This window comes from Manis javanica, chromosome 2 (assembly GCF_040802235.1).
Source record: "Manis javanica isolate MJ-LG chromosome 2, MJ_LKY, whole genome shotgun sequence".
NCBI lineage: Eukaryota > Metazoa > Chordata > Mammalia > Pholidota > Manidae > Manis > Manis javanica.
In genome coordinates this window covers 160,483,171-160,507,630 of record NC_133157.1, presented here as the reverse complement: position 1 = coordinate 160,507,630, position 24,460 = coordinate 160,483,171, and the positions used below count along the sequence as shown (strand labels likewise).

The 24,460-nt window shown below is 38.7% G+C and overlaps 1 protein-coding gene and 1 pseudogene across 3 annotated transcripts in view; both read right to left on the bottom strand.

Moving 5' to 3' along the window:
- The window catches only part of LOC108400329 (dihydroxyacetone phosphate acyltransferase-like), a 46,271-nt pseudogene extending 43,139 nt beyond the window's left edge, over positions 1 to 3,132 (bottom strand).
- The window catches only part of KCNB2 (potassium voltage-gated channel subfamily B member 2), a 391,562-nt gene that overhangs the window by 77,963 nt on the left and 289,139 nt on the right, over positions 1 to 24,460 (bottom strand). The window lies entirely within an intron of this gene.

The following is a 24,460-nucleotide window of genomic DNA, read 5'->3' as shown; positions in this document are numbered from 1 at the left end:
TGGTAATTGGTTTGTTTAGATTTTGTGTTTCTTCCTTGGTCAGTCTTGGAAGGTTTTATTTTCCTAGGAAGTTGTCCATTTCTCCTAGGTTTTCCAGCTTCTTAGCATATAGGTTTTCATAGTAGTCTCTAATAATTCTTTGTATTTCTGTTGGGTCCATTGTGATGTTTCCTTTCTCATTTCTGATTCTGTTGATGTGTGTTGATTCTCTTTTTCTCTTAACAAGTCTGACTAGAGGCTTATCTATTTTGTTTATTTTCTCAAAGAACCAGCTCTTGGTTTCATTGATTTTTTCTATTGTTTTATTCTTCTCAATTTTGTTTATTTCTTCTCTGTTCTTTATTATGTTCCTCCTTCTGCTGACTTTAGGCCTCATTTGTTCTTCTTTTTCCAATTTTGACAACTGTGACATTAGGCTATTAATTTGGGTTTGTTCTTCCTTCTTAAATGTGCCTGTATTGCTATATACTTTACTCTTAAGACTGCTTTTGCTGCATCCCACAGAAGTTGGGGCTTTGTTGTCATTTATTTCCATATATTGCTGGATCTCCATTTTAATTTGGTCATTGATCCATTGACTATTTAGAAGTGTGTTATTAAGCCTCCATATGTTTGTGAGCCTTTTTGCTTTCTTTGTACAATTTATTTCTAGTTTTATACCTTTGTGTTCTGAAAAGTTGGTTGGTAGTATTTCAATCTTTTTTAATTTACTGAGGCTCTTTTTGTGGCCTAGTATGTGGTCTATTCTGGAGAATGTTCCATGTGCACTTGAGAAGAGTATGTATCCTGTTGCTTTTGGGTGTAGAGTTCTATAGATGTCTATTAGGTCCATATGTTCTAGTGTGTTGTTCAGTGCCTCTGTGTCCTTACTTATTTTCTGTCTGGTGGATATGTCCTTTGGGGTGAGTGGTGTGTTAAAGTCTCCTAATATGAATGCACTGCATTGTATTTCCTCCTTTAGTTCTGTTAGTATTTGTTTCACATATGCTGGTGCCCCTGTGTTGGGTGGATATATAATTATAATGGTTATATCCTCTTGTTGGACTGAGCCCTTTATCATAATGTAATGTCCTTCTTTGTCTGTTGTGACTTTCTTTGTTTTGAAGTCTATTTTGTCTTATACTAGTACTGCAACTCCTGCTTTTTTCTCCCTATTGTTTGCATGAAATATCTTTTTCCATCCCTTGACTTTTAGTCTGTGCATGTCTTTGGGTTTGAGGTGAGTCTCTTGTAAGCAGCATATAGATGGGTTTTGTTTTTTTATCCATTCAGTGACTCTATGTCTTTTGATTGGTACATTCAGTCCATTTACATTTAGGGTGATTATCAATAGGTATGTACTTACTGGCATTTCAGGCTTTAGATTCGTGGTTACCAAAGGTTCCAGATTACTTTCCTTACTATCTAAGAGTCTAACTTAACTCACTTAGTATGCTGTTACAAACACAATCTAAAGGTTCTTTTCTATTTCTCCTCCTTTTTCTTCCTCCTTCATTCTTTATATATTAGGTATCAAATTCTGTACTTTCTCTCTATCCCTTGATTGGCTTTGGGGATAGTCAATTTAGTTTTGCTTTTGCCTTGCAATCAGCTGCTCCACCCTCCCTACCATGATTTTACTACCTCTAGTGACAGCTATCCAACCCTAGGAACACTTCCATCTATAGCAGTCCTTCCAAAATAGACTGAAGAGATGGTTTGTGGGAGGTAAACTCTCTAAGCTTTTGCTTATCTGGAAATTGTTTAATCACTCCTTCAAATTTAAATGATAATCTTGCTGGATAAAGTAATCTTGGTTCCAGGTCCTTCTGCTTCATGGCATTAAATACATCATGCCACTCCCTTCTGGCCTGTAAGGTTTCTGCTGAGAAGTCTGTTGTTAGTCTGATGGGCTTTCCTTTGTATGTGATCTTGTTTCTGCCTGTGGCTGCTTTTAACAGTCTTTCCTTATTCTTGATCTTTCCCATTTTAATTACTATGTGTCTTAGTGTTGTCTTCCTTGGGTCCCTTGTGTAGGGGGATCTGTGGATCTCCATGGCCTGAGAGACTATCTCCTTCCCCACATTGGGGAAGTTTTCAGCAACTACCTCCTCAAAGACACTTTCTATCCCTTTCTCTCTCTTCTTCTTCTTCTGGTACCCCTATAATGCGAATATTGTTCCGCTTGGATTGGTCACACAGTTCTCTCAATATTCTTTCATTTTTAGAGATCCTTTTTTCTCTCTGTGCCTCAGCTTCTTTGTATTCCTCTTCTGTAGTTTCTATTTCATTTATTGTCTCCTCCACCATACCCAACCTGCTTTTAATACCCCCCGTCGTGTTCTTTAACGATTGGATCTCTGACCTGAATTCATTCCTGAGTTCTTGGATGTCTTTCCGTACCTCCATTAGGATGTTGATGATTTTTATTTTGAACTCCCTTTCAGGAAGAGTCACGAGGTTCATATCATTTAAATCTTTCTCGGGAGTTGTATTAACAATTTTACTCTGGAGAAGGTTCCTTTGGAGTTTCATGTTTGTATATGGCGCCCTCTAGTGTCCAGAAGCTCTATTCTGGAGCTGCTGAGCTCCTGAAGGAATGTCAGGGGTTGCAGGGGAGTGGTACTGGGGGTAGAAAGGAGCTGTTCCCTGCCTCCTGGCTCCTGTGCCTGTTTCCACTGCCTGAGCCAGTGGGCTGGGCACACAGGTATAAGTTTTTGTCCCAGAGCAGCTGGATATGGATCCCTGTTTTCCACAAGCAGCCAGAATCCCAGTCTCCCCAGGAACTCTGCCTGTAGTAGCTTTCCAACCCAGTAGTCATGTGAGTCTCATGAAAGCACCATGAAATGTAGGTTTGTGCTCCCAGAGCAGATCTCCGGAGCTAGGTATTCAGCAGTCCCATGCCTTCCACTCCCTCCCTGCTCTGTTTCTCTTCCTCCTGCCAGTGAGCTGGGGTGGGGGAAGTTCTCGGGTCCCACAGAGCCACAGCTCTGGTATGTTACCCTGTTCGGTGAGGTCTGCTCTTTTCTCCAGGTGTATGCAGTCTGATGCGTCCTCTTTCCTGTTGCTCTCTCAGGATTAGTTGCACCAATTATATTTTCTAATTATATCCAGTTTTAGGAGGAAGCCTCTGTCTCTCCTCTCACCCGCCATCTTTTCCGGTTTTCATTTTTGTCCATACATTTTGGTATTGTAGTATTTTTTCCAAAAAGTCAAACATGGATTCCAGCCTCTATAACCCTCCTTTCATGTAATTATCTCCCCATTAACAGACTAATCTAGAGTAGGTTATAATTAATTGGCTGTGTGCCCAGTGGGATTTGCCTCTAGGTTTGGTTTTGAAGAGGTGATAGTTGTCTCTGGCCGTCATTCTTCTTGAGACACTTTCATGCTTACAGGTCGCCCTGGGATGCAGGGGTGTTCCCCTGCTGTGCCCAGCATTTCCTGCCCCTCACTTCCCAAACTGTTCTTCAGGGCCACCCCATATTGTTGGGTGACTCCCATCTCACAATAGAGTGACCCCCATCTCTGCCAGCCTACCTACAAAGCCATTCCACATAGACATAAAACTAAGTTTAAAACAGTGTTCTTTCTGTGCATATGTACCTTCAAGAATTTTTGTGGGTCCTACCCTCCAACCAAATTTCTGCTCCAGAATCCATACATAAAGAAGTTCTGGAGTTTCCAGTGCCCAATAAAATACCACCTAAAAGGAGATGCCCCACTAGATTCCTGGAATAAGGAACTGAATCAATCAGTTCAACTCAGTGGTCACAGAGAAAACTCCAGAGGAAGGGCTGGAGGCAGTGCGGTACAGTGGTTGTGAAGGCAGGTTTCCAAAGGTCTGTCTGGATCAGACCCTACCTCTGTCACACCTAGTCATGTGTCTGGAGCAAGTTAGTAGATATCTTTGTACACACAGGCTGAATGTAGGGACAGGTAGGTAATATGTGTACAGCACTCACAGTCAATGCTTAACAAGTGTTTGTTGTTTCAATAATAGCTTAATCCAAATTACAGATGGCAGAGATGAGGTAAATTTCCCACACTATAGCAGAGTGATCTTGCAGTGTGTGGGGCTTTTGGTATTCTGACAACCACTTCATGTGTGCAGCTCTCTTTCCCTGCTTCTGCTTAAGGGAACTTTTTTTTACTGAATAACAGAGTACACACACGTGAGTACACATGTGGGCACAGCACATGTGGATTTCATGACCTCTGTTTGCACTGAGACCTGCAGTTTGAAAACCACTGGCTTGGGGCAGCTCTGTAGAAGTGAATGTAGGTAGTACTCATTTTCCTCAGTCAGTGTTATACAGGAAATGGCTTTCTCTTCTAGGACACTTGATTCATAGTTCATCTCTACAAAGCCAGACCCATAACATTTTTCCCTAATATAAATGTAAAGTCATTCCCAGGCAGTGACAGACGTAGAACCAGCAGGCATTTTAGAGAGAGAGTCTAGTATTTTGGAAAGTACATGCAAGAGGGGGACACAACTCATGAGCTCTGGTCCCAGTTCCTTTAGCAGCATGTATGGATCTTAGATGAGTCTCTCAGTGTCTGCGTCTGTATTTCCCCATTTGTGACATGGGGAGCTTAGGTCATTTCCAGCTTTCTAACACTTAAAAACCCCACAACAATGTATAGTTTTATAATTTCACTAACTACAGACAAACATTCTGTAGTTAGTGAACAAGTGTTTGTGTTTTTTGGAATTTCCAAATCCCTAGCTTCAAATACTTCTCCATCAGCTAGCTAAGCTTTTTGGATGGGGCAAAAGTGAATTAATTGTCTTACTAGATTGAACTTGACCATTTTCTAGGTAAGTGGGGAAACCTGTCCTGCAGGAGGCATGGTGGTTCATCCTTCAAGGAGACGCATCATGCATTTGAGAGCCATCCAAGGAGATGCTTTCCCTGTTCCTGTGATTGTTTAAGGATGGATTAAGCAAAGGGCAAGGTAAGAGACTTTGCCTTTTAATTTCCTTAATTCCTCAGGGGAAAGGAATGATGTTTTCTTCTTAAATTATATCTCCTCAGACATAAGTAGATGGCCTGCTTGCCATGGGACACTGCTTCTCTAGGTGAATGGAAATACTTCTGTATAGCTGCAAGTAGAACAGTACAGCTCAGACTGCTAAGCTTTTATTTGAATTACTCTGGACATTACCTGGCATTTAAGTAGTGTGACTTTTATTTTTTACATGTTTTTTCTCCTTCATTTTGTCATTTTTTTGAATTCTGTAGAGTAAATTTGAAATATTAAACTCCAATGTATATCTAAAATAAACACAACTTGGTCATGCTATATTCCCATACAATACAATCCTGGATTTTAATTGTCAATAAATTGCTCAGGAGATTAATATTTCTGTTTTTATCATATTTTAATTATCATCCACTTAAAATATTTTCTAATTTCAATTGTGGTTTCTTTTTTGGTCCATGGTTTATTTAGAAATGCATTGATTAATTTCAATATATGGTGTGTTTTTTAGATATAATTTTAGATGAATTAGCTTAATTTCTTTTTTAATTCAAATATAGTTGATACATAATATTGATTTCAAGTGTACAACTTAGAAATTCGACAATGAAATTACCAAATGATCACCACAATTTGTGTAGTTGCCATCTATCAACATACAGAGATATTACAATATTATTGACTTAATTTTCTATGGTGTACTTATCATTGACATGACTAATTTATTTGACAACTAGATCTTCCCACCTCTTAATCACTTCACCTATTTTGCACATTTCCCTACCCCTTATGGCAACCACCAGTTTGTTCTCTGTGCTTATGATTCTATTTCTGTTTTGTTTGTTTGTTTGTTTTATTTTTTTAGATTTGACATGTAAGTGAAATCATATGGTATTTATGTTTTTCTACCTGACTTATTTCACTTAGAGTAATACCTCCTGAGTCTATCCAAGTTGTTGCAAATAGCAGGATTCCACTCTTTCTTATGGTGGAGTAATATTCCATCCATTGTGTACAGGTACCACACCTTTACCCATTCATCTATCAATGGACATTTAGGTTGCTTCCATATCTTGGCTATTGTAAATAATGCTGTGATAAACACAGGAATGCATATATCTTTTTAAATGAGTGATTTTATTCTCTTTGGGTAAATTACCAGGAGTAGAATCACTGGGTCTTGACTTCTGTGTTTAGTTTTGAGAGCCCTCCATATCGCTTTCCATAGTGACTGCATCAATTTACATTTCATAAGTCATATTACCCCGCAAAGAAATAGGTTCAGAAGAGGCATCAAGACAAATAGCTAATGAGCACATGAAAAGATGCTCAACATTATTAGCCATCAGTGAAATGTAAATTGAATCCACAATGAGAATCCACTTCACATCCACTAGGATAGTAGAACAAAAAAGACAGATAATAACAAATATTGGTGAGGATGTGGACAAATGGGAACCCTTATATACTGCTGATGGAAATGTAAAATTGTGCAGCATTATTGGAAAATAGCCTAAACTTCCTTAAGTTAAGCTTAGAGTTAGCATATGACCTAGCCATTCCACTTCTAGGTATATACCCAAGAGAAATGAAAACACATGTCCACACAAAAACCTGTACATGGAGGCTTATCACAGCACTATTCTTAATAGTTAAAAGGTGGAAACAACTCAAAAGTCCATTACTTGGTGGAGGCATAAATAAAAGTGGTGTATCCATACAATGAGTATTATTTGGCAATAAAAAGAAATGAAGTATTGATACATGCTACAACATGAATGAATCTTGAAATCATTATGCCATGTGAAAGAAGCCAGTCACAAAAGACTATATATTATATGATTCCAATTATATGAAATGCCCAGAATAGGCAAATCTATATTGACAGAAAGCATATTAATGGTTGCTAAGGGCTGGTGAGGGAGATGGAGAGATTGGGGGATGATGGCTGAGGGATACAGAATTTTTTTCAAGGGTGATGTAATGTTCAAGAATTGATCACAGGGGTGGATACACAACTCTGTGAATATACTGGAAGCCACTGAACTGTACAATCTAAGTGAGTGAGTTGTATGGAATATGACTTATATCTCAATAGAGCTGTCATAAAAAAAAGTCATCAAAAATACATGGAAAACTTGTAAGAAAATAGCCCTGCTTGATAATATCCCATACTAGAATTCTCACCTTTGCTTGCTAGCCCCTGAGGATAGGTTAGTCTTCTTTGATGCTTCCCCAACTGTAAGAAGGTAATAACCACGGCAAACCACTCTGCTCTTTCTTTCTCATAGGGACCTTGTGAGACCAAACCCTTTTGTGTCCTATATTCATGCTGAGATTTTTTTTTTCTTGAGGAGACTCATGCTTTAAAAACTTGGAGGCATTATCACTGCAGGTTTAATAAAGGCATTATAAACTACAGTTATAGAGCCCATCTCTGAGGACATTTTGCAAGAGCAATCATCTTAGCATTTGTGTAATCCTGTATCTATGATGGAGGAAAACAAGATTAAAAGCTCCATTCTTGAAGCCAAGAGTAATTTATGTGAGATAGAGAGTGCAGAAAACAGGGAACATTCTTCCCCTTGGAGAATTGCATTTATTCAGGGAGAGTTACCAGGGAGAGGAGCAGCTCATACCGGTGTAGGACAATAGACACTCAGGAGGAGAAGAAGCCACAACAGAAGCCAGATTCCCAGGTGGTCCCATTCTCTAGTGTTCTGGCAAGGCTACTGGTAATCACAGTCATTCAATGGGGGAGCCTTAGAGCTTTAGAGTGCCAACTATCTTAAAAACAGATTGCTCACCTTGTTGCCACATCTTTTCTTGATAAGCTTCATTTTACTAAAGGGCTATTGATCAAAATGTTAGGCTATAGAGAAAAGCATATTTGTGCTGCCAGTTTAGCTCTGTAAAATGGGAAAATTCCTGCTTAGATTCAGGGTCTTAACACTTTAAAATTGAAGCTATAAAAATAATCTAACAACCTATAAAAAACTGTTAAATTTCACATTATGGCAAAGGGTTAAAGTTATTCCCTGGTCAAAGCATATACTTTTTTCTTGCCAAAGCACTCTTCTTTTTATAAAAGTTAGTGTAGTGCTATTTATAATGGGCTTGATTATGGTCTCCTTTTATGAAATATCTTAAAATCATAACATGCACCTCACAAAATATTACTGGGCCAGTGCAGTTTAATTTGGTTAAACATTTTAATGTATTTTAAAACATATTATAACTTTAAAAAATAGAAGCTATATGATTTAGAAATGTAATAATAAACATGAATTAATATGTGCCATTATTCTTTATACATATATTATCTTATGCCTACTTATGCATGTAGAAAGGTAATGGAACTAGCAGAATTTTCAGTTTTAACATTAGGGCCAAACATAAGGTTTAACAACTTTTCCAATATAACTTTTAATTTCAGAGACCTAATTCCATTTTAACCGTAAAAATCACTCTTTAAGCTTCAGCTAAGATTCCCCTTTTTTGAGGAGCCTTGTAGAAAGAGTAAAAGCCTTGTGTAGCAGATCTGAGTACATACCCTTCATGTACCACTTGATAATATATAATCTTGGGCAAGTTACAAAACCACTCTGAGCTCCAGTTTCATCATTGTAAAATATGCTGTTGAGAGAATTAAATATGGTAATATATCACAGGACCTAAAAATACTGTTTTTCAATGAATCGCTCTCCCTTACAAGGTTACTGCATGTTGATAATTGGTTCAAGTCTTGATCTTTCACTGTGATTCATAAGAAGTCCTCTAATTTCTCTTTTCTGACACTCCATTCTTCTTTATCCTTTTGTCTAGCTATTTACTGCCATCTTGCCCTGTTGTTTCCATTTCATCTCCCCACCTCCATCTGCAGGCAGAACTTTGCCACTCCTTCCCTGATTCCACTCATTTTAATAGATTTCAGCAAACCATCTCATAGGCACCAGCCCTTGTAACATTTTGGCTCTTTGTGAGCTGACTCCTGGCCTACTCCTCCAGCCTCATCAGTGGCCACTCTAGCCCTTATTCTATCCTTCACTCCATTCTATCCATTTGTCTTCATAGAAGACAATGGACTTCTTCTGGTTCTCGTAAAGTCTAGCTTCAGGAAGCCGAGACCACCATGTGCTCTCTTAAATTTGGAACTTCCACATGCTCATTCCTTGTCTGGCTGTTCTGCCCCCTTTCTTTTCAACTGGCAACTACTACTACTCCTCCTTCAGTTCGCACCTTAGTGACCCTTCTTTGGGAACGGCTTCCCCGAGCCCCCAACCAGATTCCATCCATATAAAAGTTTACTATCCACCCATCCTTCCATCTAAAACCTCTCACACCTTTCACCATGCATATCATAGGAGACTCCCTAAATGTCTGACTTCCCCAAGAGGCTGCGAGTAGTGATTATATAGTCCTAGAGCCCAGTGCAACGTCTGCACATAAGTGCTCAGTAAGTATTTAGTGAACAACTGAGTAAAAGAATGAATGATAAAAGATATTATTTCTCAATAAATACATGTCAGTCTTTGAACTGGGTACAAAGGATGAGTGTCATTTTAAGGAACATCACAGTCTTTCTATCCACATAGTTTACTTCTGTGTTTCCATATGTTTCTGTGGTGGGTCAGGGGAGGTACTTTGCTGAATCTCACTCACTCAGTAATACTAATAAATTGGTCAAGTAAGAAAAGTTACAATGCTGATTCTGGGGGCAAAGAAAGGAATGTTGTTAGGAGGCAAAACATTCCAGTTGTTGGCTGGTCCCCCTGGAAATATGAATACTATTTTGCAGAAGTAAAAAACTTGCCATAAAAAACTGCACTTTTACATGCTCTTTAACTGCATCCAGCTAACTCATATGCATCTCTAGCTTTAGAACCAAGAAAAATATCCATGAAGAATACAGGAAATGCAGACCTGTTTTTCATGTGATAATAATACTTAAACTATCTCCAGCTATTATGTAGAAATTGTGGGAACATTTCATCCCAACAAGCATAGGAAGCCAAATCAGATCATTCAAGCCTCTGAATTCTCATATAGTTGACGCTTTCAAGATCTTTTCCACAAGACCATACCAGTTCTGTTCGATTTTTCTCAGGTCTTTTTGTAGCTGAATTTAGTGGGAAGCTAAGTGTTGGTTGAGGTCTGCACTGTCCAATATGGCAGCCACTAGCCATGTGTGGCTCTCAAGGACTTCAGGTGTGATGAGTCCAAATTGGGACCTCTGTAAGTATAAAACGGACACTAGGTTTTGGAGTCTTAGCATGAAAAAGGAGAACATAAAATATTGATGATTTTTATATTGATTACATGTTGACATGATAATATGTTGGATATACTGGGTTAAATAACATTATTCATGTTAATTTCACCTGTTTATTTTTACTTTTCTGTTCTGATTACTAGAAAAATCTAAAACATGGATTGCATCATTTCATTTTCCAGTGCTGGTTTAGATCCCTGGACAGTGATTTATGTGTCTGGAGAGCACACTGACCCACTGCCTGCTCAGTTATGCTCAACAATCTTGATTCTCTGCCAGAAGTTATACTAGTCCCTACAGATATGGAGAAGAAACAGATCATGCATTTGCCTTTGTGGAACTCCTAGTCTAGTTTAATTGGGGGGAACTACTGATACTTAACGGAACAGTTTTAATAACATGGAAAGTTCAACAAAGAATTTGGAAAGATGATTTTGGAACACAGAAGAGGGGAAGACAACTAGTGTGGGATGGGACATTGAAAGGACAGCAAAGGCTTCCTTGGGGAGTTGCTGGAATGTAATGATGCAGGGAGAAATGGGAGATGGAGGGGGAGAGATAGTCCAGTTTTGAAGGGCTCTCTATGCAAAACGAAATTGTGCCCTACAAGCAAGGATAAAGTTCTGGAGGGTTTAAAGCATAGCAATATCAGGCATATTATCAGGAAGCTACTATGGAGAATGGATTTTATCCTTAATAAACACAGCTGTGTGATAAGGCTCCAACTTTTTTAAGTTGCCTTGGTGCAAGAACAAGTCAAGACTGAACAAGGGGGCAGGGTAGTGCAGGGACTAGTGGAATGCAGCTGAGAGGTATTGGTGGGGCCCCACTGGAAAGGTTTCCTGGACCTACAGTGAGCACAGTGCCTTGCATGCTGGTGACACAAAACACATTCTCCTTGTTATGGCATGACTCCTCGCTGAGCGGCCTTCCTCTCTTCTTCCGTTCTGTTTGTAGCTCCTTTGAGTTACTGCTCTTAGATTTAATGCTTGTTCTGTCATCTTGGGTCCCCTTACCCTACCTGTGACATATTGGTCATGCTCCCTCCTGCCACAGTGACTGCGCACAGGCTGGTCTCCCTACTTGGAAAGCTCTTCCTTGTTCTCCTTCCTCCTACTTCTCCTCTAGTGCCAGCTGAGTGATCGCTTCTTTGGGAAGTCCCTGATGTCAGGAGCTGTGCAGCTTCCAGGCCACTCCAGGCAGCTGTCACAGGCACATTCACTCAGGCTCTGATTAAAGTCTGTCTCGCTATCTCCAGCGCACTTGAAGAGGGCAGGCATTCTCTGTTTCTGCTCTCCAGTTCCTTAGCACAGTGTTTGGCACCTAGGGGGAACTTAATAGATGTCAAGTGAATGGATGAATTCTCACTCTTCAAGGCACTGTGAAAATCTGAAGAAGTACTGATCCTGTGGTCAGCTCTTAGGGAACATCACAGTTCTTAGGCTGAAAATGGACCTCGAAAGCTAAATTTTAAGTAGTTTTCTCCTAACATTAAAAAAACTATGTCTATATCTATATCTAAATAACTGACACTTGTATACTATCTGAGGTGTATTTGCCCAGTGTGTGTAGGAACATTAGTTTTTACTCATTTTGATTTTATTTTTCCTGTTAAGGAAAAATGCATACTATTCAAAAGGTAACAAGATTCAGTTTAGGGACTGTCATAATAACTTTTGATTAGAACTGACCAGTCCAGGAAGCAATCAGATGTTCTAAGTAAATAAATAAACATCCATATGTAAGTATGCAAACATCTCATTGGAACTGAAGCAAGAGTCCTAAATGATTCTAATTTAATTGGGGGGAAATGTCTTAGATTTGCAGATGAGTTGCTGTCAATTGTTTTTGTTTATACAAATAAGGAAATAATATCCTACACCACTTAGCATTTAAAAATAAGTAGAACTTGGAAGCAACTGGGTAATTCTCCAGTCACGTGAAGCTTATGTGAAGGTGCAGAGAAAGACTTGTCACCTTTGATATTCCCAAAAAGGCACTTAAAGCACATCTTGGGAGAGAGAGAATAGTCTTAGAGAATTAAAAAATCAGTTTATTATCATTAGTTTTAGTAACACTGAAGATGGCAGCTTCTAGCATTTGTTTAATTCTGTCCAGGTTCATACAATGATGTGATTCTCACAATAATTACATTAGCCAGCTATTATTTTCATGTACAGATAAAGAAACTGAGGCTCAGAGGTTGGGTGGTAACTTAGGTTTCCTAGAGGCAGAGCCTGAGATAGGGGTTCTTGCTCAGTGAGGTACTGGAAGAGTGCTTGGAGCAGCAGGGCAATGAGCAAAGCAGGATGGGGCAAGGGAACAAAGGCATGTGCAGACATGGTCCAGCGGGAGACCAGCTTCAGCCTGATCCCTCCGGGAGCTCTGTAGCATGCCTTCTGGCAGAGCTGTTCCCACCTTAAGTCAAGGGAGCTGCACTTTTCTACCCCATTCCACCTTGACCATTGGCTGCAGGCTGCCCTGGGTGGAAATGGGGTGGATTTGTGACTTCCTGGGCGAGGCAACTCCTCTTAGCCTTCCATGAAGAGAGGATAGCTCTGCTCTGTTAGCAGCCAATTCCCAGAGCAGCTGAGGATGGGTGTCTGACCAGGTAAAGGGGATCTGGTTGAGGAATAAACAGGATTTATTGTAAGTGTGTTGCCCAAGATAACACAGTAAGTACCAACTGTGCTTTGGATCCAAACCTACTGATTCCAAATTTAGTGCTTTTTCAATATGATTGAATAGAAACCAATGATTTCACTTTACAAAAAAGAAAAAAGAAAAAGAAAAAGAAAAAGAAAAAGAAAAAGGAAAAGAAAAAGAAAAAAAGCCTATTGCTATATGCAGAGGTGGAATTTATTAACATATGCTAGTGCAAACATTCTCAAAATAGTGTTTGATGTTATGATTAAATTGCATTAATGAGAAAGCATTATGATCATAGACTTATTTTGAGTTGTATTTATGTGAAATCCAGAAGTGAATAATCTGTATTACCTAAAAAACTACCCAATACTATGAAAGGCTCAACTTCATAAATTACAAATGGCCAAACTCCTAGAACTATGGGTGACTAATTAATTTGTTCATACTTGTTCACTGTTGTTGAACATTAATTTATAGAATACTTTTATGTAGAGAAATAAGACTGAAAAATTAACCATCAAATTCTATTGCAGTATCTCCACCATCCTGTGCAGAGAATGATTTCAGATGAACCTATTCAGCTATAGATTAGCCATTGTAAAATATGGTTATTGATTGCTTTCACATCCCACATAAATATTTAATAATATGTTCTCCTATAAATCTAAGATTAATGTAATAGAACTATAGGGCTTGCAATATTTCAACTGTAGTTTTATATTATAGCAGCACAAAGATAAACAAAGCAGTAAATATGACATATAATATTACTGATAAATAATATGTCTTTTTTTGATTAGTAGAAAAATTGTAGAAATGGTCATGAAAAAAGCATGGTGCAATAGGGAAGAAAGGATAATGTTTGCTTTAAAAATCATACCTGGGAAGAGAAACTCCTTCAAACGTATTTTAAAAACACTTCAGTTAAGTTAAATCTGTAAGAATGGGCAGCCTTTTAAATGAGTGTAAAGCAGTGAATAATAACTTTGAGGGAGGCTCAAAGAAACATATGGTTTCAGTTTTTTAAGGAGCAGAAAGACAGGCATTTTGAGAATAAGATTTTAAGATACATATTAAGCATTAAGCTTTGTTGCCAGAATTAATATATTTTCTCATGGTTTTCCTGACAAAATTCCAACAAAGAGATTTTGAGAAGGTGAAAGAAGTCTTCTGAAAGAAATTTTGAATTAACTCACACTATCTAAAGTAGTGCTGTCCAACTGAAATACAATGTGAGCCAAAAGTGTAATTTAAACATTTCTCATAGTCACATTAAAAAGAGAAAAAGAAACAGGTGTAGCTAATTTCAATAGTAAATTTTCTTTAACCCAATATATTAAAAATATTATCATTTAAACATACAGTCAATATAATATTTATTGAAACATCTAAATTCTCTCCCTTTTTTTAAAATCAAGCCTTCAAAATCTGATCTGTATTTTATGTTTGCAGCACATCTCAGTGTGAACTAGCCACATTTCCAGTGCTCAATAGCCATGTAGGGAGTGGCTACTATATTGGACTAAAGAGAACAGGCATCACCCACTGGGATTAAATCGAAGAGAGCTCTCTGCTCCCTTTGTCACCAATAAGGGTGCTCGTTATACACTCTTTTAATATTAGAAAAAAGGAAATGAGTTCATTGGTCCCTAGATCCCCTTTTATTCTTTACACATACACATCAGATTTTCTCATATCTAATCAAGAGTCTAAAAGGCAGTGGGAAAGGTCTGGAACTCAGCAGCAGGTGGCTCTCTACTAGCTCCTTCATTAAAGAAACAAAGAAGGAGAAGAAAAGAAAGAAGACTTTGCTCACTTCAGTTTCCTCCTCCCATGGAGCTGCCTGGCTTGTTGAAGGAATCATGCCAATGGTAGCCACAGAATCTTCTCTCTTAACAGGAATCCACCTGACCTCTCAGCGCTGTGGAACTTCAGTGCATTCAGGTTCAGGGAGCTCAGGAGGGAAAGTCACTTGACTGCTCTGAACGGTTCATGCCACTTACTAAATGTGATGGAAATTCATTTGAGAGGTACACCGAATTTGGTTTTTGGAGGAAATATCTGTCTCTGGCATTCATGTCCAGTTCTTTGGAGAGATTAAGGTTGTTTCAAATTGTCCACATCAAAATTCATTTTGAACCTCAAATTACAAGAACAATGCAAAATGAATGTGAAAATGTAATAAAACACTAATTAATGTTGCGCAGACACTTTATCATTTATTGTTGTGTTATTACCTGTTTTAGATGGCCATGTCTTGGGGCTGAGCATATAGAAGAGGCTCCCTAAGCATTCTAGCGTGTAAGGCAGTTGTGCTGAGAATTTCTTGTTTAGAACTTAATAGAAATAAGGGGAGGTGGAATATTCTGTAGTGCACTTTTGGAAATGTTCTACCTCATTCCATAAAAAGGCTTAATATGTCTTATGATTTACAGGCTTCGCTGCAGCAGTGTTAGTGTCTGGGAAGATACTCAAGTTAGGTGATGATCAGCTCTTGTTATGGGATGTACTTTAGCGTCTGTGCCTGAGTGTCTTGGTTTAGGTACTGCCAGCATGGTGGAGAGTTATTCATTGTACACCTACATACCGGAGGATGATGAGAGGGGCCGTATGGGCTACAGAATTAGACACGGCCACAAATTACGGATTTCCAATCAAGTGACAATGAATATGACTGTATCAAGATCAAATGACTATAAAAGCAGAAATTTTTAAGACGGACACTCATACAAGGTCCTTATAATTACACATGTGCACATGTGATTGGAATAACCGGTCTCTCTAAATTTATGCCAGATGTTAACGTTTGGTATCTCATTCACCCGAGAGTCCATTAAAATTTCTCCTGTGGCACTCACACAGTAACTAGAGTTTGGGATTTATAAGACTAATAATTTCTTTTTGGAAAGCAGAATCTGAGTTCTGCACCATAATTACTCATCTGGCTCTCATAGGCAGAGAGGATTTTTGCAACTTATTATATCTAAGTGGCAAGAACATCCTAAATACACGCAGCCTTCAGATTATGCAGAATTAGACGTGCACACAACTGTACCTGAAAATGTGCTGTTACTGCATTTAACATTCACGCAACAAACATTTGTTTGATGTCTACTGGGTTGTCAAGACAGTGCTCTGTGTTGGGATACAGAGACTAAGAATTGTTCCTGCTCTCAAGACATACATGATTCTACTTGACAAAGTGCCAGTGTTGCAGATACTAGATTTCGCCACACCTGGGACAGCAGGGCTTTGATTCCCAGGGCACGGCATTGTTGGAAGTTCCATTGCAGTCTCGAAGTCTCAACTCTTTTTGAGGACTGTCCCCCAAGCCTCATGCTTCTCCACAGTGATGATAGAAAGACAAAGGTGTCTTGCACTATTGAAGAATTATTGGAAAATGGAGGTCAGCAGAGCTCTTGCTTTTAGAGAGCATTTTTGGTTAGCTCTTTTCCAAAGCAATAAAGAAATTCAACTTTCTCACTTTAAACGTCTATAAATTTTCAGTGGAGAAGGGATTTTAAAAAGTAAACAGAATGCTGGTTTATATGATCTTCTTTAAATGATGATTGACAGACTGAGTAAGGAAGCTTGTATTTAGGAAAAATGGATTTTACAGTCATATATATGCATGTTTAGAATTACAAAGAAGGTTGGTAGAACTAATTCCAGTGAAAGGAATTGTGATTTACATGTTATTAATAAAAAATTACAAGGCTGGTGAGGGAAAACCCCCTTCTTGAGGGCTAAGAAGATAAAAAATTAAAAAATAATATGCGTATGTATGTGTGTGTATAACTGTGGGTGTATACTTATGTCAAGATACTGAAAATATTGCCAATTAAAAAAATAATAATAGACATCAAAGCAAAAAATCTTTAATGATTTTAGCAGTTAGAGTTTTAAATCTCAAACTTTTTGAATATTCTAGTGAGAACATTTCCAGTAGCATTTAAGTTCCTTGAAGGCAGAAATAAGGTTCTCTTCATTAATGTGTCCCTAGCATTCAGTGCAACTCTTAATAAGTTCTCAATAAATAATCATTGAATCAATAGGTGGATGAATGAATTAATAAATAATTTGAATAATGAATTTTGGGAGAAAAGAAATGAAAGTACCATTGTTTAGTATTATGTGGCATCCCCTTCCTTATTTTAGGTGCTTTACATAGTAAGACATAGATAGATCAGTTCCCTAAGGCAGAACTACTCAGAGTGTGGTCCGTGGATGTGGCCCATCTGCAAATTGTCACTAATCCATGATAAGATAAGTTCAGAAATTTAGAGTACATGAGCATATTTATCCTAATTTATATTTTGTTATTGTATTGGTCCTTAACAAATCGGCAACTATAAAAAAAAAATGAAAGAAAGGAAAAAAGGATATGAACAGACACTTCTCCAAAGAAAAAATTCAGATGGCCAACAGGCACATGAAAAGATGCTCCACATTGCTAATTATCAGGAAAATGCAAATTAAAACCACAATGAGATATCACCTCACACCAGTTAGGATGGCCAACATAGAAAAGACTAGGAACAATAAATGCTGGTGAGGATGTGGAGAAAGGGGAATCCTCCTACACTGCTGGTGGGACTGTAAATTAGTTCAACCATTGTGGAAAGCAGTATGGAGGGTCCTCAAAAAACTAAAAATAGAAATACCATTTGACCCAGGAATTCCACCCCTCAGAATTTACCCTAAGAATACAGGATCCCAGTTTCAAAAAGACATGCACTCCTATGTTTATCACAGCACTTTTTACAATAGCCAAGAAATGGAAGCAACCTAAGTGTCCATCAGTAGATGAATGGATAAAGAAGAGGTGGTACATATACACAATGGAATATTATTCAGCCATAAGAGGAAAGCAAATTCTACCATTTGCAATAACATGGATGGAGCTAGAGGGTATTATGCTCAGTGAAATAAGCCAGGCAGAGAAAGACAAGTATCAAATGATTTCACTCATCTGTGGAGCATAAGAACAAAGAAAAACTGAAGGAACGAAACAGGAGCAGACTCACAGAACCCAAGAATGGACTAACAGTTGCCAAAGGGAAAGGGACTGGCGAGGGTGGGTGGGAAGGGAGGGATAAGGGGAATAAGGGGCATTATGATTAGCACACATAATGTAGGGGAGGGCATGGGGAAGGCAGTATAGCAGAGAAGACAAGTAGTGACTCCATAGCATCTTACTACACTGATGGACAGTGACTGTAATGGGGTATGTGGTGGGGACTTGATAATGGGGGGAATCTAGTAACCACAATGTTGCTCATGTGATTGTATATTAATGATACCAAAATAAAAAAATTAAGAAAAAGAATGGAAAAAGAAAAAAGGGAAAGAAAGAAGGAAGAAAAAAAGCAGAAACTGGTCCATCAGCAGTTTGAAAAGCACTGCTCTAAAGTATCCTCACTTTACTGATAAAGCAACCACGATTGATAAATCAAGTAGTCAGTCAGAGCTGGGATTGTCATTGAAAGCTCCAAGTTCTTTCATATTTGGAAAACAGGTAAATCTTCTAGTTAAGGGCTTGATTTTGCGACCTACTTTTATTGATAAAATGAAAATCGATCTGGTTATTTTCTATATTCCAAATGTAAATTGAGCCTCATTGATGTAAATAGCAGCCCCCTAGCAGCAGCAATATTTAGGATTCATGCCAGAAACAGTGCAATGTGATAAGAAACACTCACATGGAATAAATGGAAATGGGAAGCTTTACCCTGTAGAGCAGGCCTGCTTTGTGATATATGATGTAGATAATGAATGTTAAGGGAGAGAAAATTTAATTTACTTCCCACAGAGACCTCTGTTCTACCCCAGCTCTCCTGCTGAAGCACGTATCTGCCAGGGTGTCAGTATTTATAGGAAGATGGGGAACTGAGCCTGCTAGCTGGGGAAAACATTCATCTACTGATTCCCTCAGCCAGCTATTTGCCTAGAATATCCAAGGTGTTGTGGCAAACATGTTGTTTTGTACCTTGCTTTCTTTGGATAATCATTTTTTAATTTGTGTTTTCTTCAGTTTGAGCACAGATAAATCCTAGAGGCTTCTCCGGAAACCAAGGACTCCTAGGTCAGTAGAGGATTTTCATATTTTACATATTCAAAGTGATCTCCTACCCTCGACTGGCTGTACAGATGCATAAGGAAATACATGATTTCCAAGCAAGAACACTGAATTCATGAACACATTTACAAATATCTAGAAAACTAAATAGTTAAAGTAGCAGTAAGGGCTGGAAGCTGTACAGCAACTTGTTCGTAGAAGCACTGTGCAATCCCGGAGATAGGACTGAAGGATTCCTACAAGATTGGGATAGGCAAGGTCCCAGGTTCAAGGACAGGCTGAAAGGCCACTTGGGGGCGATGTTATAAAGGGCACTGGAGGAGTGCTTGGCCGCTGAAAACCATTGAAGGTTCTTCTAGCCCCAATCTCTTCCTGAGAGAGCCGTTTTATGCTGTTTCTTGGGTGGAGTCTTAATCCAACTCATGCAATCATTTCGAATTCTAATGCTCCAGGTAATGTAAAGGATGTGGCTGCTCTAAGAAAGACCAAAACCCCAGGTGGCCTTTTGATTGTGAGGAAAGGGCAGTTATAGGGTGGTGTTCTTGAAAACTGCAGCCCAGAGACTAGTTACCAGTAAAGATTTCCATGTTCCAAGGGTACTGTGTGTTATGATTCTCAGTACATCAACTTGATAAACTAGGACTCAAACTCCTTTTTTAGATTAGAAACCACCTGGAGAAATGTTCTGCCTGTAAGTGGTACCGAGGTTCACTTTGGATGGAAGTATCCCAACAAAAGGAGAGGAGTTGATAATGTTTAAATATGGCAATAAATAGGCAATGGAGAAACTTTCAAATTCCTCGACATACTGTAGCCATTTGTGAAAGGGAGGCCCTAACTTGGAGTATTCCTAGAAACAATGAAAATGCCAAGAACTTAGGGTGGTACTACCCCTCACAACAAGCATGCTAGGCTGCAGTAACAGGGGTGTCATGTCTCTTGCAAAATACCTCAATTTTTGCCTTTTTTTCAAAGAAACATCTTCAGTCCACTATTTGACTCAGGAGTAGTAGGGTGAGCTTGGTGTTCAGAATTTGGGTGGATATGAAGGATGCACCAAACCTAATCATGCCTTTCTCTAAAACAAAGGAGGTAAGGTGCCCCCCGGGATATTTCAGGGAAATAATTACTGTGACTGCTATAGAAAAGCTTAATCACCATCTTTTAGTATAATTCAGGGAGTCATGCCAGAAATACATATATATATAGCATTGCCTTCTTGTTTCTGTCATTCTGCACCGAGTCCTACAAATAGGACAACTGATTCCTCCAAATTATGCCAGTGCCTATGAAGGAAAAGCTGTCAGGACAAAGGGGATTACGCTCACCCTGCAGCGACTTTCCCTCTAGTGAGGTGCGTTCCTCACGTTCCAAGAGCAATCGTACCTCTGAGGAGTGACAAAGAGCTCCATGTGAGGGAGGGGAGGTGAAGGGAATGAAGCAGGCACAGAGGACGTGGCTCACTGGGAAAGAATGCTGACCAAAGCCTCTTTGTTCATGTTTCCGAGTGGAAGTGGGCTGCTGAGACCTCACACTAATGCTGCGTGTAATGATGTTTTCAAGTGTTTTGGTTTGATTTACACATAAGGTACTTTATTTTAGGAAGAAATAGTACACATCACCACCCTCAAAGTTAAACTAAAACCACGTCTGGTTTTATGGGCTGTGGTCACTTTGCCTTGTCAGTAGGGAGAAAGCAATAGTGAAAAAAAAAGGGAAAAGGTTAAGCATAAACTCCAAGATGCTGAAGGAAAGATGGATTGTCTCTGCAGAAGCGGTTCTGAGAATCATGTTTTCTTTATTACAACTCTTAATAGCCCCTGTCTTTTACGGTTGGCACTGAGAGTCATGGGAACCGGACTTGACAGTACTCACAGTACTTCAAAATAAAAACCTGCTCTTATTCTGAAGATTCTTATGCAGAGAGTCCCCAGACCTGCGACTTCCAAAGATCCCAGAGGTGTAAGCGAACTAGAAAGCACAGATCACACTTAGGAAGTACAAGTTACACATGGCACGAGTTGAAATTTCATAAATATATAATTAAGAGGATGAGGGTAGATAGCCAAACTGGGTAAATCAGATAAAAAACTTACCTCCTGCCCTAACCATTGTACCTTCATGTCCTAGAAAATACTCATTCATTCATACACTCATTCACTCCTTCTGCAGTCCTATGAATAGTCACTATCTTCAAAAGGTGTGGGCTGTGAATATTAACACAGCTCCAAGTTTACAAGTATCAATAGGTAGCTTCCTGCTGTGTGTCAGCCTTGGGCTGGCTGCCTTTTCATTTGCCTCTTTATCACAATTCATATTTAATATCTATCCATTAATTTGGAGAAAATTTTCAATTGGGATGTTTGGCTCAAAGAATTCTCTAGATTGTAAGTTTAAATGTCAACACTAGATTTTTTCTGTTTCTTTTCACCTGCCATTTGTTTACTTACACTGTGGTGGTGTTAGCTCAAGACCACAGTATGGTGGCTGATAACCTGAGCACTTGCCTTGCCATGCTTCTTGGTCAGCATGACTACTAAGGGAGTATAAAGAGCATCCAGGCTCATCAGTTGTTAAAGCAGGAGGTGAAGAGGGCTTCCATTCTATTTGAAACATTATTTATGGCATTGATAGATAAGAAGGAGAGAAAAACAGAAATTGCTAGAAATCCAAACTTAAATGACTAACATTTGCCCTAAAGTTTGGTAAGCCTGGGCATTTTATTTGAGGTCACTGAATTTCTCAATCCCTCTCCATCTCCAAATGAAGATTAGACTCTCAGGCACTGAGTTTCATGTCGCTCAAATTTTCATTGCACACTTTTGCCCAGTGCCACAAAGCAGAGAGAGAGAGGATGCTGTCTGGGTTGCATTAAATGGGTCCAAAGCATGAGCCAAGAGGCCAGGTGCTCATTCTCAGCTGTGGTGAGGCCCATGGGAGGACAGAAGCATGCATGCTTACCTACTAATTGGCCAGATGCCTGAATGAGTACACAGAAAGACTGAAAATGGTCCACAAGCCACAAAGGATAATCAATAGATGTTAAAGTGTACAGTTGCCATGCACTTGGATTTAGGAGAATAAATGAAATATGAAGTTACTTCTGGAATGGGTGGGCTGGGTAGTGATAAGAATTTGACAGGTGGTTCTTACATGGGTAAGGGGGGTTGATTGGCTGGCTCTATTTAGTATATAAAGTCCCAGGGGTCCTGTTTTCAGTGTGAATCTGCACTAGGATGGGTTTTGTATGGCCCTGTAGAGTTCTCTTGGATAGCAGCATTTTGACGAGCAGTACCTATGGATGAGCGGGGATAACCTATGTTGTTGGTTACCTTTAGAACAGGAAAGTTGAGGTCTCCTTCCTTTTTTTGTCAAATATCTATAAAAACATTTTTCAGCTCTAAAATTTTCTACAGTTATAGCACCACATGTGGGAGTATGTCATTCTAGGCAAGGAGACTATGAAAGAGGTTGTGTTACACTAAAAGCAGAAAAAAGAGTGAAGATCAGAAGAAACACGATTTTGAGCAACACTAGATATCCTCAGTTGAAAAATGGTAGCAATTTTTAGTGACCAGTTCTGGAATTACCAGGTTTTTTGGTTGGTTTTAGGCAACAGTCCTCTTCCCATCCTTCTTTCCATTACCCTTACCTTGTTGATACCATAACAAAGAAGATGAATTCCTGACACCATTTCTCATTTTCTGTCTCTTGGTATTTATGTAAAGTTGTACACCTATATCTAAGGTTATAAAGCCAGTCTCATAAAAATAATCACTTGGACATTTTAATTTTGAACAGATATATTATTTTTGTTGGGTTTATTTTAAATCATCAAGTCCTGGGAAAAGGTTTACAAAGCCAAGTAGAATAATATATTAAAAGCCAGTATTTGGACTGCACATCATAGAAAGAATGTTCAGTTTAGAAATGCCAAACCTGGTTGCAGTTCTGAGTCACCATTTAATAGTAACATGATCTGAGGCAGGTGACCTTATTTCTGTAATTCTCACTTTCCCCATCTGTGAAGTGGTACAAACAAGGTCTTCCTTATAGAGTTGTGGTGAGAAAGTATTTTTTTATAATTCCTTTGGAAACTATGAAGAACTCTGCAATTACTAACTCCCGGTCATTATTACCCCATGAATTCTTTACACAGAGGCCGATTCAGCACTGCATCCAGGAACAGTTCTGACTGTATTAGATTTCCATTCATTCTGAAGATTTCAACTGGATCCAGTCTGTCCACCACTTCCTACTAAAGCTGTTCCTGTAGTCTAGGAGGCCTTTCCAAAGTAATGTGCAGACTAATTGGATAATTATTGAATTTGATTTTATGTAACGAATTTCACGAGCAATCTCCAAGCACATAAGTACTTTGGAAGACTGTCTTTTGTAATAATAATTCAGGACTCCAAAATCCTTAAATTTGGAAAAGACTTCTGGGCAGTATTATCCAAAATAAATTACTGACTTGACTCTTCATTTCACTTTTTAACAGACACAATTTAGTCTTTGGGGGCAGATATTCAGAATCTGCTCTGGGCAGAACTGTGATGAGGCAAATGGAATTACAGTGAATCACGGGAGGAAGCTTGCCTGGAGGAGCCTCCAAGCTGGAATTGAAGAGAGGAACGTTAACATCAAGCTGGAGATAATGACTGAGTGCAGGCACAGCATCCAGGCATTTATGTTTAATAGTATTTTATTATAGTAGCCCGAGTAAGGCAGAAATAAGAAAGATAAGGGGCTATTTTCAAACTGTCTAAAATGGTAAGCTTTCTCTGAGTGCCAGAAGAGAAAAAGCATCAGCCTTATTACTAGTTCACATCTTACTTTGGGACTTTTGCTTAAATAGTATTAGGGACTTTCTAGGCTTAAAGTATTAAGAATGAGTGAATAAGGCATCCTTATTCTTAGAGCGTTTAGAAAATGAATGATCTTAGCTTGGCTTGAAAACTATAGAATAGAATATATTTTTAGCATAATAAATCTTTTCAACCCTTTCAAAAAATAGATCCATAGAAAGAGCAAACAGATGGAAGCTCATGTGCTGTTTTGTAACATGTCCAGAGTTTTAAAATTGGATAAACACTGAAACCCTGTAGGCGCAAATCTGTCCTTTCTCAAACAAAATCCTACGAGATCACAAGAGCTGCTCTAATCAAATATGTGCATTAAAAGAAATGAAGAAACCCCTGCCAGCTTCTCTGCCAGGGCTATGTGATAAAGGGCCTCAGAGCATGGACATTAATCCATTTCTTATTGATGAAAATACGCGTAAGTACTTCGAGGATGCTTATTACTGTAACTAAGCATTTTGGATATTAGAGCACATAGAAAATTGTACTGCAATTCTGTAAAACCTAGGTTATTTTTTCATACACTCATTTTACATTATTTAGTAAGATACTACAATAATTTAAGCCCTGAATACAATTTGATTATATTTTTTCAATAATTAATCATTAAGCTGAGTCCTCAAGAGAGAA